The sequence below is a fragment of the Myotis myotis genome, unplaced genomic scaffold (assembly GCF_014108235.1).
Source record: "Myotis myotis isolate mMyoMyo1 unplaced genomic scaffold, mMyoMyo1.p scaffold_m19_p_2, whole genome shotgun sequence".
Lineage (NCBI taxonomy): Eukaryota > Metazoa > Chordata > Mammalia > Chiroptera > Vespertilionidae > Myotis > Myotis myotis.
Window position 1 is genome coordinate 139870911 of NW_023416324.1, and position 6000 is coordinate 139876910.

At 41.9% G+C, this 6000-nt stretch overlaps 1 long non-coding RNA gene across 1 annotated transcript in view; it reads left to right on the plus strand.

The window, feature by feature from the left end:
• Positions 1–5694, plus strand: part of LOC118676727 — a 43241-nt gene extending 37547 nt beyond the window's left edge. The window contains exon 4 of the long non-coding RNA XR_004974203.1: positions 4299–5694. This is a non-coding gene — a long non-coding RNA (uncharacterized LOC118676727). The remainder of the gene's footprint in view (positions 1–4298) is intronic.
• Positions 5695–6000: the final 306 nt, after the last annotated feature.

Sequence of the window (6000 nt, forward strand, 5' to 3'; positions counted from 1 at the left end):
GGGTTAATTTTGTATCCTGCTACATTGCCAAATTCATGTATTAAGTCTAGTAGCTTTTAGATGGAGTCTCTAGGGTTTTGTATGTATAATATCATGTCGTCTGCAAATAAGGACAGTTTTACTTCCTCTTTTCCAATTTGGATGCCTTTTATTTCTTCTTCTTGCCGAATTGCAATGGCTAACACTTCCAGTACTATATTGAACAGGAGTGGTGAGAGGGGGCATCCCTGTCTTGTTCCTGTTCTTAGGGGAAATGGTGTTAGTTTTTGTCCATTGAGTATGATGTTGGCTGTGGGCCTGTCATATATGGCTTTTATTATGTTGAGGTATGATCCTTCTACTCCCACCTTGCTGAGAGCTTTTATCAAAAATGGGTGTTGAATTTTGTCAAATGCTTTTTCTGCATCAATTGATATGACCATGTGGTTTTTTTCTTTCAATTTGTTTATGTGATGTATCACGTTTATTGATTTGCGGATATTGTACCATCCTTGCATCCCTGGGATAAATCCTACTTGGTCATGGTGTATGATCTTTCTGATGTACTGCTGGATCCGATTTGCTAAGATTTTGTTGAGGATTTTGGCATCTATGTTCATGAGGGATATTGGCCTGTAATTCTCTTTCATTGTGTTGTCTTTACCTGGTTTTGGTATTAGGGTGATGCTGGCTTCATAGAATGAGCTTGGAAGTGTTCCTTCCTCTTGAATTTTTTGTAGTAGTCTGAGGAGGATAGGTTTTAGTTCTTCCTTGAATGTTTGGTAAAACTCCCCTGTGAAACCGTCTGGTCCTGGGCTTTTGTTTGCTGAAAGCTTTTTAATGACTGCTTCAATTTCTTCCATAGTTATTGGCCTGTTGAGATTATTAGATTCTTCCTGATTGAGTTTTGGAATGTTGTATTTTTCTAGGAATTTGTCCATTTCCTCCAGGTTGTCTAGTTTGTTGGAGTAGAGCTGTCCATAGTATTTTTTAACAATCATTTGTATTTCTGTGGGGTCTGTTGTTATTTCACCTCTATCGTTTCTGATTTTGTTTATTTGGGTCCTCTCTCTTTGCTTCTTGGTGAGTCTGGCTAGAGGTTTGTCAATCTTGTTTATCCTTTCAAAGAACCAGCTCTTGGTTTCATTGATTTTCTGTATTGTTTTTTGGCGAGACCAATCTCTTAGGTAGGGATTTAATGACATAATTAGGAATTGGACTAATAATTGGGCATAAGAAAATTCAGTTCTCCTTTAACCTTTTGTCTACCAAAGAGGAGGAGAAGATCCTCCCTGAAGTCTGGGCCAGGGAAGGAAACTGGGGAGGGTTAGATATTCCCCCAATTCAGGTTGAGTTAAAGAACAAAGGGGAGTCAGTCAGGAGGAGACAATACCCAATCCCATTAGAAGGGAGAATGGGGTTGCAACCAAGTATAGAAGGCTTGTTATGGAATGGTCTCCTTGAATCTTGTATGTTCCCTTTCAACACCCCTATTCTGTCAATAAAGAAACCAGATGGATCTTATAGACTAGTCCAAGATTTAAGGGCAATCAATCAGATTGTTCAGAATAGACACCCTGTAGTTCCAAATCCATATACTCTTCTCAGCAAAATACCTCATGATCATTGCTTGGTTCAGTATAATTGATTCAAAAGAAGCCTTCTGAGCTTGTCCTCTGGCAAAGGAGAGTAGAGATATTTTTGCTTTTGAATGGGAAAATCCTATTACTGGGAGAAAACAACAGTATCACTGGACGGTTTTGCCTCAAGGGTTTACAGACTCACCCAATCTGTTTGGGCAGATTCTTGAGCAAGTCCTCTCTCAATTAGACTAATCCAGTATGTAGATGATCTATTGCTTTCTGGAATTAACAAAGGAGAAGTTATTGATACTACTATAGGTTTACCTAACTTCCTAGGTCAACATGGTTTAAGGGTCTCAAAAACAAAGCTACAATTTGTGAAAAAAGACGTAAAATATTTGGGACATTTAATAAGTGAAGGGAAGAGACGATTAAGTCCAGCAAGGATCTCAGGGATTACTAGCATGCCACTCCCAAATACTAAAAAGGAACTTAGAAAATTCTTAGGACTAGTGAGATACTGTGGGTTATGGATTGATTCTTATGCATCTAAAACTAAGGGACTGTATCTCAAACTTTTGGGTGAGGAACCGGATCCCCTTCTTTGGAAATCTGAGGAGATGCAGTTAATAGAAGCTCTCAAAGAGGCCTTAATTACTGCCCCAGTGCAGGTGTTACCCTCATTGGAGAAATCATTCCATTTATATGTTAATATGGATAAAGGAACCACCCTAGGAGTTCTAACCCAAGAGCAAGGGGGGAAAAACAGCTGGTTGCATACTTGTCTAAACTACTGGATCCAGTTACTAGACAATGGCCTGAGTGCTTTCAGTCTGTAGCGGCAACCGCCCTATGAACTGAAGAAAGCAGAAAGCTGACCTTTGGGGAGCATTAATCATCAGCACTCCACATCAAGTTAGAACCATCCTCAATCAAAGGGTAGGCAGGTGGCTAACTGACTCCCAGATACTATAATATGAGGCCATTTTATTAGAAAAAGATGATCTGGTACTTATTACTGACAGCTGTCTAAATCCTGCTGAATTTCTAACTGGAGTAGGGGCATTGGGTCCTGTTGAACAACATTGCGTGGATCTCATAGACTACCAAACCAAAGTCAGACCCGACCTCAGGGAAACCCCTTTCTCCACAGGGCTTAAACTCTTTGTAGATGGTTCCTCCTGAGTGCTTCAGGGGAAAGGCACAATGGATACTCTGTTGTAGATGGGGAGCAATCCATGGTTGTAGAATTGGGGAGACTGCCCAATGGGTGGTCTGCCCAGACATGTGAATTGTTTGCCCTCAATCAGGCTTTAAAAATTTTAAAGGGAAAGGAGGGAACCATCTACACAGACTCAAAACATGCCTTTGGAGTAGTACACACTTTTGGAAAAATCTGGACTGAGAGGGGCCTTATTAATAGCAAGGAATGAGATCTAGTACACAAGGAATTAATCTACCAGGTATTAGAGAGTCTAATGTTATCGGAAGAAATAGCAGTAGTACATGTGCCTGGGCATCAAAAAGGTTATTCCATAGAAGTCCAAGGAAACAGATTAGCAGATGAGGCTGCTAAGGAAGCAGCCCTCCAGCCTGAAGCCCCGATATTTCATCTCACTCCTGTCCTTTCCCCACTTGCTATCCTGGTTTTCACCCCACAGGAGGAAACACAGCTAGCCAAGATAGGAGCCTCCAAAACCCCTGAAGGGAAGTGGCTCTTACCAGATGGGAGGGAAATGCTTCATTATGAGGGAATTACTAATCCAATTGCATAAAGGAAGTCATTGGGGCCCACAGGCCATGTGTGATGCTGTTCTAAGAGCCTACGGGTGTGTGGTTATGTATACTGTCACAAAGCAAGTTAATGAGAGTTGTATTGCAGGAAAGTGAACAAGCAAGCACTGAGGAAACAATTATCAGGAGGGAGGAATCCAGGCTTAAGACTTTTTCAGAGTATCCAGGTGGATTATACTGAGATGCCTAAAATAGGTTGCCTCAAATACCTCCTAGTAATAGATCATTTGACCAATTGGGTTGAGGTCATTCCACTACAGATTGCTACAGCCAGTAATGTAACTAAGGCACTTTTAGAAAATATAATTCCTCGCTTTGGATTGATTGAGAACATAGATTCAGGTAATGGGAGCCATTTTACAGCCACCATTATCAAGGAACTAATGAAAATCTTGGGAATGAAATGGGAATATCATACACTCTGGCACCCACCCTCCTCAGGCAAAGTAGAAAGAATTAACCAAATTCTGAAAAGATATATTACCAAATTAATCCTAGAAACTAAGCTTCCATGGACAAAATGTCTCCCAATTGCTCTTCTCAGAATTAGAACAGTCTCCCGTAAAGACATTGGGATATCCCCTTATGAGATGATTAATGGATGACCTTATTTAGATTGAAATTCTGACCTGCCAACCATGGAGAAAAAGGATCAATTTCTTTTTTAAAAAAATATATTTTATTGATTTTTTACAGATAGGAAGTGAGAGGGATAGAGAGTTAGAAACATAGATGAGAGAGAAACATCGGGTCAGCTGCTTCCTGCACACCTCCTACTGGGGATGTGCCCACAACTAAGGTACATGTCCTTGACCAGAATCGAACCTGGGAGCTTTCAGTCCCTAGGCCAATGCTCTATCCACTGAGCCAAACCGGTTAGGGCAAGGATCAATTTCTTAAAAACTATATATTGTGCCTCTCCTCTACTTTACTCTCTCTCAGCTTACAGGAACTACTTGCCCAGACTCCACCTCTTGAGTTCCCAGTACATCCTTACCTACCCAGTGATCATGTCCTGATCAAGACCTGAAAGGAGGACAAACTTGAGCCAGCCTGGGAAGGACCTTATCAGGTGCTCTTCACAACTGAGACGGCTGTCTGCACCGCAGAGAAAGGTTGGACCCACTACACTCATACCATGTGGTCATACCATGTGGTAGTCTTGCCAGCCAAAGACAACTTTCCGCCGAACATAAGTACCTTTGCCCTTCTCTAGAGAGAGACCCCCCTTGCCCTTTCTGGAGTATGGTATGGTGGACTACTCAAGCACAATGGGTGGGCAGCTCCAACATACAAATATGGTCAGTGGGGAGCCCTCTCAGTGGCTCCTTGGCTGGCATCACAAAGGAGTCTAATATCTCTAGTACAGGGGACTCCACCTCACGACTGTCAGAACTTACAATGTAATCTGCTTCTATTAACCCTTAAACCAGGAAGTAAATTAATCTTTCCACAGTGGTTTGGTCTTGGTGCAGACATATCAGGCAGAGACCCCATAGGAACGTTAGGCATCCAATTTGTTACCCAGCCAAAGCCCTTTCTGAATCCTAGTTCCCCCAGTCAGAGTCCTAACTAGGTTGAACCAATAAGTCATAACCAATTCCTCAACTCCAGTAATGACCCTAACAAAGTCACCATAGTAGAGGTTAAGGACCTTCACCAAACTATAAAGATTGAGGTTGGATATGGGGAGGCAAATGCTTGGCTGGAATAGATTAAATATTCTGTCCACACTCTAAACAAAAGTGACTGTTATGTTTGAGCGGCAGGGAGGCTGGAAGCTCAAGTAGTGCTGTTTCCACTTGGATGGATCTGGGACACTGTGGGCATGGAATGCTTGATAGCCCTCTTTCAGGACAGCCAAGCCTGAGGCAATGAATCTTGTAGGACCTTTTCACTGCTGTTCCCAACTGCAAAAGGTCCAAACAAGGTCTCCTAAAATGGTCAAGCCCCCAGCCCGGAATATTAACTACACCTCATGCCTCTCCAGATGGGGGGAGCAGTCAGCATTTCTGGAAATGTGACTGAGTTCAATGAAGGCCAGTCCTTTGAGGAGCTAAGTAATCAGTCTACACTGACTGTAGCCACAGCAGACATCTAGTGGTATTGCAGAGGGCCATTGCTTGAGACTTTACCAGCCGATTGGAGTGGAACTTGCACTCTAGTTCAATTGGCCATCTCTTTCACCTTGGCATTTCAATACCCTAATCCAGGGGTGAGCAACATGGCATGCCAGTAACTTTTGCTGGCACGCGAAACCCTCTCTTAAAATCTTCCATTTACAATTTTTGTGAACATTTGAATGACTTAAATGTTAAATTACAAGGAACTGACAAGACACTTGATGTTATGTTTGGTTACATAAAGGCTTTTGAAAAGAAACTAGAAGTCTTTAAGAGGGATGTGGATGGTGATTTAGATATTTCCCAAACCTCAAGAAGCACATCAAAGACCTCCCAAAAGATGACAGAACAGACTGTCAAAGCCTTCAAAAGCTGTTTTTAAACATCATCAAGTCAACTATTGAGCAGTTCTTCTCAAGATTTGCGAAATTCAGAGAACTGGAAGAGACTGCAAAATTCATGAAGACAGCATGAAACTGGAGGAACTAAACTTACAAATGTTTTCATGGATAGACATGGCT